The sequence below is a fragment of the Oncorhynchus kisutch genome, linkage group LG10, assembly GCF_002021735.2.
Source record: "Oncorhynchus kisutch isolate 150728-3 linkage group LG10, Okis_V2, whole genome shotgun sequence".
In the NCBI taxonomy this organism is placed as follows: domain Eukaryota; kingdom Metazoa; phylum Chordata; class Actinopteri; order Salmoniformes; family Salmonidae; genus Oncorhynchus; species Oncorhynchus kisutch.
This window is the reverse complement of record NC_034183.2, coordinates 56,363,624-56,376,571: the sequence shown is the minus strand read 5'-3', so window position 1 is coordinate 56,376,571 and position 12,948 is coordinate 56,363,624. Positions and strand designations below refer to the sequence as shown.

At 39.7% G+C, this 12,948-nt stretch overlaps 1 protein-coding gene across 1 annotated transcript in view; it reads right to left on the bottom strand.

Annotated features, from left to right (window-relative positions):
- LOC109898468 (interleukin-21 receptor-like) overlaps positions 1-6,987 on the bottom strand; it is a 28,229-nt gene extending 21,242 nt beyond the window's left edge. Inside the window, exon 1 of the mRNA XM_020493446.2 lies at positions 6,727-6,987. The gene's annotated coding sequence lies outside the window, so the exon portion shown is untranslated. The remainder of the gene's footprint in view (positions 1-6,726) is intronic.
- Between the last annotated feature and the right edge of the window lie 5,961 nt (positions 6,988-12,948).

Genomic DNA, 12,948 nt, shown 5'->3' with positions numbered 1-12,948 from the left:
TGGGAACATAGTGAACAAACAAGTGATAACGCCAGTTTTGTTACACCTTTCTGCTGATAGACTTGTCGCTGCTGCTCAAGCTAGCCTCTGTTCTCTTCATATCTTCACACAGCTGTGCCTGATAAAGATACGGAAAGAGCATGGACCGGAAACTGTGGTCACTCTCGGAGGCTCTTCATCTATGGCCGCGTGACCAAGTTACTCAGAAACAAGAGAGGAAAAATAATGGCTTCTTCTTACACGAGAGAAACAGATAGTGGAAGGCGTATACAGCGCGTTTGTATAACAACGTTTGTAATTTTGTAATTTCACAGTGTTATTCCAGGTGAGAGGGCAGTGGGTAGGTAGGCCCCAAAATGGCAGGTAATCCAAAGAAAGAAGACGAGTAGGTGGCGGGTACGTTGCAATAAACTGCAATAAAAGAATACATATGGTTGTCACGGTCATTTCCCTGCTGACCGGATGGGTGTTGGAGTGGGCTACGGCCGTCTGGGAGAGAGGAGAGGAGGAGCTGGTTTCCTATGAGAGGTTCATGGCTCTCTTCAGGGCGGTCGTTCTCCAGAGGGCAGAAGGGGAGGTGAGTGACTTTTACAACTCCAGCAGGGTGTTCAGACTGCTTCGTAGTACACCATCACCTTACAGACTGTGGCAGCTTCCAGCGGATGGAATGAGCTAGGGCTCCACACTCTATTCCACAAGAAGTCCAGATGGAGTTGGTATGTCAGGATGACAACATACCCTTGGACGCTCTCATCGGGATGACCATCGGTCTGGATAATCTTCTTCGGGAGCGCCGGTGTCAACCTCGCCACTCACCTCCCTCCTTTGGCTGTCTTGAGGCAGAGCCTGAACCCATGGAGGTAGGGGCCACACACCTCTCCTTGGCAGAGTGGCGTCGCCGGAGACAGCTGGAGCTCTGTCCCTATTGCGGCCAGGAGGGGCACCAGCTTCAGTGGTGTCCGGTACGTCACAACCCGGGGTCCATAAGAGAAGAGGGGCAGCCCCATGACCTTCTGTCTCCTAGAGTAGGCGTGACTATTCCATTATGATCGTTTCCCGCCAAACCCTTTGATTTCCACTTCACTGGCTGGCTGTCCCTCGAGTGTTGACTCTACAGCTCTAGTGGATTCCGGTGCCGCGGGGAACTTTATCGACCAGGCCCTCGCCTTCTCCCTGAACTTAACTTCATACCCACACTCCTCTCCTTTTCCTGTCCAAGCCATGGATATGTGACCATTGGGATCTGGCACAATTATTTGTGAAATCATTTTATGTGGTATAATTCCAACCTCATAGTGTGGAAATATTTATAAAACCTTTTGACTGCACTGGGCCTTTCCAACCATGGGTCTGCTGCAGATGCCTGACATATCACTTCCTCTCTGCTTCACCTCATGTCAAAAAGTCCTGCAAACGTGCCATATGTGCGCAAGCAAGCGCTAACTTGTGGGCGACTTTTATTTTGACAGAGGAAGAAAGTCTGCAGACCAACGTTTGGAAAGTCAGTTTATGAATTAATGGGTCATTCCACTAATTCGGTGTCTTTTGAGAAGTGTAACTTGGTCAAACAAAGTTGTATTCTCAACTTCATAAAGTTCTAACATGTTCAACTTCATAAACATTTTGTCCCATCTCAAGAGGTAAAATAAAAAAACAAAAATACTATAGTAAGTGCTCATTAAGTGCTAAATAAAGTAACATTGTTGACGATTTCTTCTTAAGTCAGCCATAAATCCACTTGTGACAGGGGGAATGGAAGCTTGTTGAGTGAAACAGGGAGTGGCAATTGAATGCAAGCTTCACAATGATTCTTTTTTTTAATGAGCAGTTCATGGCTAGCCTGTCTATCTACGGGTTACAGGGTTGACGTGTTATGCCCCACCCACTCACTTTTACACCACAAAACACCAGAAAATTGCCAAAAAGAGTAGAGACAGCTCACCTGGTTTAACTCTATGATTTGACTATTAGATGTTTCTTTTGAAAAAAAAATATTTTAAAAGGAATAGCTTCACAATATCAAAACGAGAGTTCAGTTCACATAATAGGGTTGACCTTAAAATGAGGGACACACGTAAATGAATCACTAAATAAATCTTCAGAAATTACTTTGTCAAAGCAACAAAATAATTACAGCTTTACAATGATGGTGAAACTTTACTTGACCTTTTGCTTGGCGATACTTTCTCCATTCTCATTTCGGAAGGGATAAGTATATCTTATAAACGTATTTGTCCAGTAGCAGGTGGAACTCAGATAACAAGGACATATTCAGAAAGACATTAAATCCACTTTTTGTACAGAGTTAGAAATGGCATCGTGTGTGTGTGTGTGTGTGTGTGTGTAAATCTTTGTGTTTGGCTCGCACTGTGGCTGTAGTACTGAGAAATGACGTGTTCCTGCAAAGATGCTCGGAAATGCGAGATATGGCTATCACAAGCTAAAATGTCATTTCAGAACATCAACCTCCTCCCATCTTTCCCGTCTTTTCAAAACAGTAGGCTAATACTGTTTCTCTTTAATAAAGCTCAATAAATGCAAAAGGAGTGGCAGTCCTACTACTTAAAAAAAAAAGATGTAGACTATAGGCTGGAGAATGTTTTATGTATGAGCCCGTCTGATATGTATGACAGTCATCCAATATGCTGTAATAGAAATAAGGCCATGCTGATAAATAAATAAATTGTAATAATCTTAAACGGCACCGACCGCCACTGATGTACCTTGAGGCAACCAACCTGGTGACACACTCCATTTAGTGTGATATGTTACGTTTCGTATGGTATGTATTCATTTGTGGATGTCCATCACCAATTTCATATGATATGTTACGAATGACAATTGGTATTATATGTTACGAATTTGATAATCATACAATATGTTATGAATTAGCTCAATGAACTATATGTCTCAAATTTGCAAAACGTATGATATGTTATGAGTTTTAGCTAGGTGCTAACGTTAGCTAGACTAGGGGTTAGGATTTAGGGTTAAGGTTAGGTTTAAGTTTAGGAGTTAGGTTAAAGGGTTAGGGGAAGAGTTAAGGTTAGGGTTAGAGAAGGGTTAGCTAACATGCTAAGTAGTTGCAAAATAGATCAAAAGTAGTAAGTAGTTTAAAAAGTTGCTAATCAGCTAAAATGCCAAAGTTGTCCGTGATGAGATTCGAACTCACAACCTTTGGGTTGCTAGTTGTTCACGTTATAGCCTAAATCTATGGATGTTACATTGAGCTGGTGAATGGAATATGAATGACAGTCATCCAATATGCGGTAATAGAAGTAAGGCCATGCTAATATGAATGACAGTCATCCAATATGCTGTAATAGAAGTAAGGCCATACTAATAAATAAATCGTCCTCCCTAATCTTAAACGGCACCAACCACCACTGATGTACCTTGTGGCACCCCCTGGGCATCCAACCTGGTCTCAGAACAATTCATTATATTCTGCACTCTCCATTTATACTGAACAAAATATATAAATGCAACAATTTCAACTATTTTCCTGCATTACAATTCATATAAGGAAAGCCGTCAATTGAAACAAATTCATTAGGCCCTAACCTATGGATTTCACATGATTTGGCAGGGGAACCACCATGGACTTTATTGCAAACAGAAATACTCCTCAGTTTCATCAGCTGTCCGGGTGGCTGGTCTCAGATGAAGCTGCATGTGGAGGTCCTGGGCTGGTGTAGTTATATGTGGTCTGCGGTTGTGAGGCCGGTTGGACCTACTGCCAAATTCTCTAAAACAACATTGGAGCCGGTTTGTGTTGTGTGACAAAACTGCACATTTTAGAGTGGCCTTTTATTGTCACAGGTGCACCTGTGTATTGATCATACTGTTTAATCAGCTTCTTGATATGCCACACCTGTCAGGTGGATGGATTATCTTGGCAAAGGAGAAATGCTCACTAACAGGGATGTAAACACATTTGTGCACAACATTTGTAAGAAATAAGCTTTTTGTGCACATGGAAAACTTAAGGGGAAGTTAGGGGATGGGTTAGCTAAAAGGGTTAAGCTTAGGGTTAGCTAACATGCTAAGTAGTTGCAAAGTAGGTAAAAAGTAGTAAGTAGTTGAAAAGTTGTCCATTAGCTAAAATGCTAAAGTTGTCCATCATGACATTTGAACTTGCGCTACATGCCCATCCATCCATGCTCATTTGTTTTTTTGTTAAGTAACCATATGTCTTATGTAACCATACCAAATGTAAAATATCGTACTAATTTGGGTATTGCAGATTTAAATGTACTATGTTACGTCTAGTCTATGAGACCAGGCTGGGGCAGACGCTCAGTAGAATTTGAGTTAATGTAGGCCTACTACATCAGAGCAGTTCTCCCCCTAATGGAAAATACCACGTGTTAACATCTCAATTCAGATGTTTGCTAGGGTTATATTTAAATATGTTCCGTTTAGAGGAGTGTTTTGGAACTATTCCAGAAAGTCAGAAAGGTTTGGTTAACCACTTATCTTTTTAGATTTGTCTTTTTCATTGATTATTTACACATTTGAAATGTATGAAGGGGTCATATCCACTATGCTTAATGAATAGTAAAAACAGGTATTTTTTTTACTGCAAACATGTACTGACGTTTAATGTGGCATGAACACAACCAGTCATGATGTTTTCATCTGATTTGTCAAACAAATGACTTAAAGAAGTAGGCTAACTGCGTACATTCGTCCACTAAAATAATCCCAGCATCCAAACAGTTCATTGTGCACCCGTCATTTGAAGAATGGAAAGAAACGTATGTTACAAACAGAAAAAAGTGTATGACAACTCAGTGATTGTCATAATAAGTCTACTTTTGTGGCCCAAATTGATTGATGAGTCTTGTTGCCCACGCGTGCCTTGGGACAGTCATCTCTGCCTTGGCAAAATGTCAGTGTTAACTTCGAACCACACCGCATAATACCTATAGCACACGTTTAAATCCATTCGCTCATTTCTATTGCGACTGACAGGCGGTAATGATACATTGTGGTGCAATAGCCTACAGTTTTCATGCCATCTTTGATTAAATGATTGTGATGCGCTCAATCTTTACCGGTATGGCGTACTGCCACTATTTATTTTGCTGGTACTCTGTACCGGGCAACACCCTAACTTCAACAAGCAGGGCTGAACATTAACAATTAACTGGTTAAAACAAATCATTTTAATAGCTGAAAGCGCATACCATCACATAATATTCACAGGCCTTTCTCAATCAAACCGGTATACATTTTCAATCGCATAAAACAAAATAATAAAATGACAGAGCCTGCAGTGAAAAGGGGTGCACAGTGCTCGAGCATCGGCTAGTGTTCTTGTACACGAGTGATGCGTGGTTGACTCATAACCTGTAGGGCGGGCAGATTTAGAGTCATGAAATATTGTGTGGATGAAGGGCTTGTTGAAACAATACATAAACAACATCCATAAATGTAGAATTATTGTGCATTGAGGTTTTTCTTTTATAATTGTTTGGATCTCTGGCATTAGTGTGTAAGCCTAAAGCATTGCAGATGAGATTTTTCCTTTCAATTAAGCCCTATAGACAACCAGGTGTGAGTGCCTTACTAATTAGTGACCTTATTTAATCAATCAAGTACATGGGAGAAGCGAAAACACTCCGCCCTCCATTGAACGAGGTTGATGCCTTTGCGTTAGGGCCTAACTTTAGGCCTACATGCACGAAATAGCCTACACTCCACTCGCGAAACGCTTTTGGGAGCGTGCATATAAAAATGTAATGTTGATCCGCTCAGGCGAAAAGTACAATGCCTGAGTTTCATTCAATAAGAGAAAAGCTGCAAAATGGAGAGTTTACAATAAATAGGATAGAGGGACAGAACATGTTTCAAATAGGCCTATGGCACCCCAAGGGTACTGTAGCCTACTGTTCAGATGGGTTAAATGGGAACTGGAATCTGGACACTGACTGTAGGTATGTAACCTCTCACATAGTATTAACTCCTGCAGAATTAAGCATTTCCCACAGTACAATTATACACCAAATGTACATTGACTTTGGAACAGGAGTTGAGAATATTAGCTATTCCTTTAAGCATCTTTAGAGAATGCATGCAATGCACAATTAGGGACCATCTGTAGAGGTGCTATCTTTATCAGCATTATAAAAGCTTATAGTATTTCAACGAGGCTACAGAAAATATGCATCCAAGCCGAACTGGAATATTTCTCGAAACATGTTGGTTCCTTTTCACAGCTTTCGGTTTCCATACAACTGGTCCAAATGTCATTTGGACATTTTGCACAGAAAATCTTAAATTGTTATTTAATTTTCTCCCCTGACCCCAAATGTCTTTGCGCCGCAAAATAATCAGAGATGACAGAACTTTACCGATGTGGTTAGAGCTTTGAGCCAGTAACAGAAAGTTTGCTAGATGGAACCCCCGAGCTGACAAGGTAAAAATCTGCCATTCTGCCCCTGAATAAGGCCGTTAACCCACTGTTCCTAGACCGTCATTGGAAGATTATTTAACTATGCAAGTCAGTTAACAAAGGTTAAAATAAAAATGTATTCTATAATTTATTAAATTTCTAGTGGAAGCAATGGTTTATTTAGCCTTCTAGGGCAATATATAATCTCATTATAGACAATGTGGCTAACAAATAGCATACCAGAATGTCAGAAATTATAAGCACAACATATCTAAATTAGGCCACAAAAATAATCACCCCCTGTCAAATGTGGTGTCTAGACTTACAATTCATGCAGCTTTAGTATTCTGATCATAGAGTTCGGATACCGTCCACTGTATGCGCTTTCAGGAGTCTGATTGTGTCCATACTGAGGAGAAATCACCACCTCCAGAAGTGGTCAGCCAGATCTGAACACAATCAGACCACAAAGTGACTTTTGTGCGTCTAGACCCGTCTTTTCAATGCGATCTTTGTATTCTGATAGCAGAAGTCGACAGTGAGCACACGACCCAAAAATCGTTCCGCCATCTGTGAGGGTGTTTTCACATATGGTCCGCTTTAAAGCAAAATAACTCAGTTCTCTTTGTATTCACACTACCATTGCCTTTGAAAGAGGAATGAGTCCTCTTTGTATTCATTGCTATGTTTATAAAAGAACCAAGATCTTTTTACAACCTTCACTCAATGCACTCTGGGTTTTTGCAAAGTGCAGGACCAGCCATTCCATCAGAACAATTATGGGTATCTGCAGCTCGATATGGTCCAATCAGTTAATTGGACAGATTTGTTGCCACTTAAGACTGTTTTGCATGGCTGATTGGGCTCCCCTACGAATCGATAGTAAGCCGGCGACCAGTGCTCTGGCTTTTGTTACCTGCTGACTTGAAGAGCTTCCTACTGGTTATCATGGTCGTGTCCCTGGCGGGAGCAACGTGGATTTTTTTTTCTCACACATGATTTAATTTCAAGTAGGATAGCAGCCTACACAATAAATAACTAATATTGATAACCATCTAGATGTCATCTTGATACATGGGAAATAGCGTGGGAAATAGCTACCTAGTAGCCAATATCATGGTGACAGTCACAGTAAGCACACGCATACAACACATGAAGCAACTGTACACCCATCATCAATACTGACAATGTACCATTATTTGTTGTAAAACTATTATTTGTTGTAGAAATCAGTGAAATACAACTCAGACTCATCTTCTGGCTTCAAAACAGAAGTCCAAACTTTCGCGGTACTGTATCTCAATGTATGGTATTTGCGTGGCAAGAAACGGAAAAAAAACACAGCTCAATTAAAAACGCGTTTTTCTGTCTTTATTATAACCTAAAGCAGAGCGCTTTTGACACACCCACTCCTTTTCACACGCCCACTACTTTCCTTTTGACACACCCACTCGCCTATACACCGGTCTCCATATTGGGATGCAGCTACCTCCTTCTCCGCCAGAAGTTGTTATCGGACAGCCAGATATACCTACTCACATTTAGGAAGCTAATAGATTGCATTTATTTAAAAGATTAACCATAATAATTATAATCAGAAGATAATATTAACATGTGCATTTATTGACAACAGAATCATTAGTATAATAACTTCAGATTATGCTGTAAATAATGCTGTAATTGAACATTGCACACCCAATATAGGCTACTGCCCCTTTAAGAGCTAGCTTTGAATTTGTACCCTATGTTGTGACCAAATATGTTGTTGTCTTTTCACACTATTCAAACCCACAATGGAATAAAACGTTTTTGAAGCTCACTTAGCCAAAAGATCACACATTGCAAACAATCAATCTAAACATTGCATCAGTACAAAACGACACATATATTTTGTCATGTCTGTGTATCCTTCACATTCGCTAATCAATATTCAAAAACAGCACATCATCTTCTTTCTTTTATGGCACCAATGTGAGGGGTTATGGCAGGGGAAACAGTGCTGCAGTAGTCTAGTGCAGGGGTAACTCTTACCCTACGAGGTCCAGAGCCTGCTGGTTTTCTGTTCTACATGATAATTAATTGCACCCATCTGGTGTCCCGTGTCTAAATCAGTCCCTGATTAGAGGGGAACAATGAAAAAATGCAGTGGAATTGGCTTTGAAGTCCCGAGTTGAGCTTGAGGGGAGTGTGTGGTGCGGGAATAATGACAAGTGAACCTGGGAGCTTTGTGTTCATATTGCCCTTAAAAAGGGAACCAGACTGTGGAATATAAGCGAACTGAACAGACCACCTCTCGAGATGGTCTCAGTTCGGTTCACTTCTGGAGATCTTTTGAGTTGTCTGAGTTCCATTGGAGTGTTCACACTGCACAATAAATTAAGAGAACTGAATGAAAGAGATGAAAGAGACCAAGTGTAGTCTACAGCGCATTTTCTATATTTGCGGGTTAGGGTCAGGTGCATGCTTGAGATTTTCCCTTTATCACATATAGTCGGGTGGTTGGGGTTGGGTTTATTAGCAATTGTGGGCGTGGGCAGGTAAACAAACAGCTGACCTGCACACCACTATCAGACAAGTCTGTGGGCACACTTCGTAGTGCAGATGTGCTCGAGCAGAGATCCAAGAAGCTGCAACAGGAACAAGACTAGTCACAAAACGTGGCGATGCTTTCAATTGTGTAGGCAACGCCATGCACATTGACAGATAAAACCCTAAAAATCCCTTGTCTGTCACAAATGTTGGACTCTTCAGACAGCATTCTGCAGTGATACACCATCCCATCTGGTTTGCGCTTAGTGGGACTATCGTTTGTTTTTCAAGAAGACAATTACACAACACACCTCCAGGCTGTGTAAGGGTTATTTGGCTAAGCAGGATAGTGATGGAGTGCCGCATCAGATGATTTGGCTTCCACAATCACCCAACCTCAACCCAATTGAGATGGTTTGGGATGAGTTGTACCGCAGAGTGAAGGAAAAGCAGCCAACAAGTGCTCAGCATATGTGGGAACTCCTTCAAGAGTGTTGGAAAAGCATTCCAGGTGAAGCTGGTTGAGAGAATGCCAAGCTTGTGCAAAGCAGTCATCAAGGCAAAAGGTGACTACTTTGAGGAATCTAAAATATATTTTGATTTGTTGTTTACTACATGATTCCATATGTGTTATTTCATAGTTATTTCATAGTTTTTATTTCATAGTTTTCACTATTATTCTGCAATGTAGAAAATAGTCAAAATAAAGAAAAACCCTTGAATGAGAAGGTGTGTCCAAATTTCTGATATATATATATATATATATATATACACACTACCGTTCAAAAGTTTGGGGTCACTTAGAAATGTCCTTGTTTTGGAAAGAACAGCACATTTTTGGTCCATTAAAATAACATCAAATTGATCAGAAATACAGTGTAGACATTGTTAATATTGTAAATGACTATTGTAGCTGGAAACGGCAGATTTTTTTATGGAATATCTACATAGGCGTACAGAGGCCCATTATCAGCAACCATCACTCCTGTGTTCCAATGGCACGTTGTGTTAGCTAGTCCATGTTTATTATTTTAAAAAGGCTAATTGATCATTAGAAAACCCTTTTGCAATTATGTTAACACAGCTGAAAACTGTTGTGCTGATTAGAAGCAATAAAACTGTCCTTCTTTAGATTAGTTGAGTATCTGGAGCATCAGCATTTGTGGGATCAATTACAGGCTCAAAATGGCAAGAAACAAAGAACTTTCTTTTGAAACTCGTCAGTCTATTCTTGTTCTGAGAAATGAAGGCTCTTCCATGCGAGAAATGGCCAAGAAACTGAAGATCTCGTACAACGCTGTGTTCTCCTCCCTTCACTGAACAGCGCAAACTGGCTCTTAGCAGAATAGAAAGAGGAGTGGGAGGCCCCGGTGCACAACTGAGCAAGAGGACAAGTACATTAGAGTGTCTATTTTGAGAAACAGATGCCTCACAAGTCCTCAACTGCCAGCTTCATTAAATAGTACCCGCAAAACACCAGTCTCAATGTCACTAGTGAAGAGGTGACTCTGGGATGCTGGCCTTCTAGGCAGAGTTGCAAAGAAAAAGCCATATCTCAGACTGGCCAATTAAAAGAAAAGATTAAGATGGGCAAAAGAACACAGACACTGGACAGAGGAACTCAGCATCCCGGAGTGGCCTCTTCACAGTTGACGTTGAGACTGGTGTTTTGCGGGTACTGTTTGTTTTAAGTCCTGTCCGTCCTCTACCCTTAAAATATTCCATCTATTTCAAATGTCCTTCCAGTTTGAGTTTCTATTTGCCATGTATTTTTAACTGTGCTGTTTCACAAACGTTCCGAACCTATATACATTTTACGTACACAGTATATATTAGTTATCTTGTTATTAGTCCCACCCTTCAGCTCCGTTCAACACCTCCCATCTGTCTCTTAACACCATCCATATTGGATTTCTATTTGACATATATTTTTCAACTGTGCTGTGATGTTTCACACAAGTTCTGAACATTTCTATTCTCATAGTTTCTACATATTGTAAATTAAAGAAACATTTTTGCTAAAAGTATTATGATATTATTGATTGATTGACTGTGACTTTTCAAATCACCCAGTAGTGCTATCTGCAGAGTTATCTCCAGGTAAATATTGCAGTCCTTCAGCCATTCCTGGAACTGTGACAAAAAAACAAGCTACAGTACCAAAATATATGATCGAATGACTCTCTCTTCACAGCAAAATCTGCAGAGCTGGGAAGGTTGTATCCCCCTTATATATGTATAACATTCTATTGGTTCCAAGAATTTCGTATAATTATTTAAATTTAAAATTCAAAGTTTTGAATCTGGCGTTGTTTTGCTTATCAGTTTATAAATCATGTGCCATGGAATCGGTACATCGAAAATCTATTCCCAACTATTTTGCAATCTGTACTACCGGTCAAAAGTGTTTTCTTTATTTTTACTAACGGAGCTCAAAATGTCCATATATTTTTGCTAGCTGCATGTTTAACATACTTTAACTCCACCAGTCCTATTTATGATATCATTTACAAAGATTTTACCCTTTTTTTTAAAATCATGTTTTTAAAAAAAAATCAATTAGTATAGTTGAGTTGAATTTGTTGTATTATTTGTTCTGTCTTTTCTGGTGGATTAAACTGAAATTGCAACTATCTTTCTATGGCTTGTTTTAAAAATAGCGATATTTTGGAAATTATTTCATAAAAATAAAAAAACTAAAGTGAGAGGTTGTAGTCTGAATAAAGGGAAAAAGGCCATTCTTGAACATGGGGTGAGACATTCTTACTAATTTACTAGTGAACCAGTTTGGATTTAAGTATAACATTTGTATGACTGACTCCTTTAGTGAGAGGTCTAATGCTTTAATATATAATCATTTCTGCCCTCCGAATTCATATTCATTATATAAATAGGCCCTTTTAATTTTGTCTGGCTTGCCATCCCAAATAAAATGGAAATCAATCTTCCAAATTAAGATGTGTTTGATCATGACCTAAGGCACTTGCACAACACAGAAGTAGATGCATGTGATGCATTTATACTCAAATTTGACATGGTTTTGCGCATGTGCCAGGTGATATAAATTTCAACTTCAGTACTGGCGCTCTAAAAAGTTTGGTAAACAATACCCACTGGGCACACACTGACTGAATCAATATTGTTTCCACATCATTTCAATGAAATACATGGATCCAACGTGGAATAGACTTTGAATTGACATCCGTGCCCAGTGGATTATTTTCCTGTGGATGTTTTGTCTTACATTTTGAGCATTTTACTTAATGTCAATCACAGATAACTGGGGCACCTGCTAGCAATAATGGGAGTATTTAGCAGTGTGGGCCTACATGTTTAAAAATGGATCTAGGCCTAAAAGTAAGCCTATTGGCACAAGTGTGTGCACAGGCATGCATTTTGCCATCACAAAATGATCAAATTAATCAAACCATTCTATAAAACCACACTGTAGGTCATATTAGGCCAACGCAGGGATTTTTAAATAATCATCTGTCTGTAGCTAAATTAATCTTCGCCAGCTCAAATCTATGGAGATTTTTCTCATTATGTGCTGTGGAGGTGCTAATTTCCAAGAAATGTAGTCTACACTGCAGTGGAAATAATTATTTATTTTCAAAATCTTACTTGGTGACTGACTTCCTTTCTCCAAACAGCAGAGGGCAATAGTCACGTGGCTGAATCTTCTATCATTTTTGTAGAAAATAGCATCTTATTTCTTGGCATTAAATGTTGCATTAAATAGTTTGCTCTAACATGTACTGTATACTACACCATAGAGGCACTGAACACCAGGATAAGATAGAATGAAGGAACTCAATGTAATGATATCATCATGCAATGTTTCCCAGTAAAATGCATGGTCTACACACCCTTCTTTTATGTAGAGTCTATGGTTTGCACTCTAGTCTGAGCTACTTGGGAGAGATGTAATTGGATAGATATCCTAATGATGAGAGGTGTTGCTGGGATGCACAGTATCTAGTCACTGTGTGTGCTGAGGTCATCTTAAAAGAACAGGA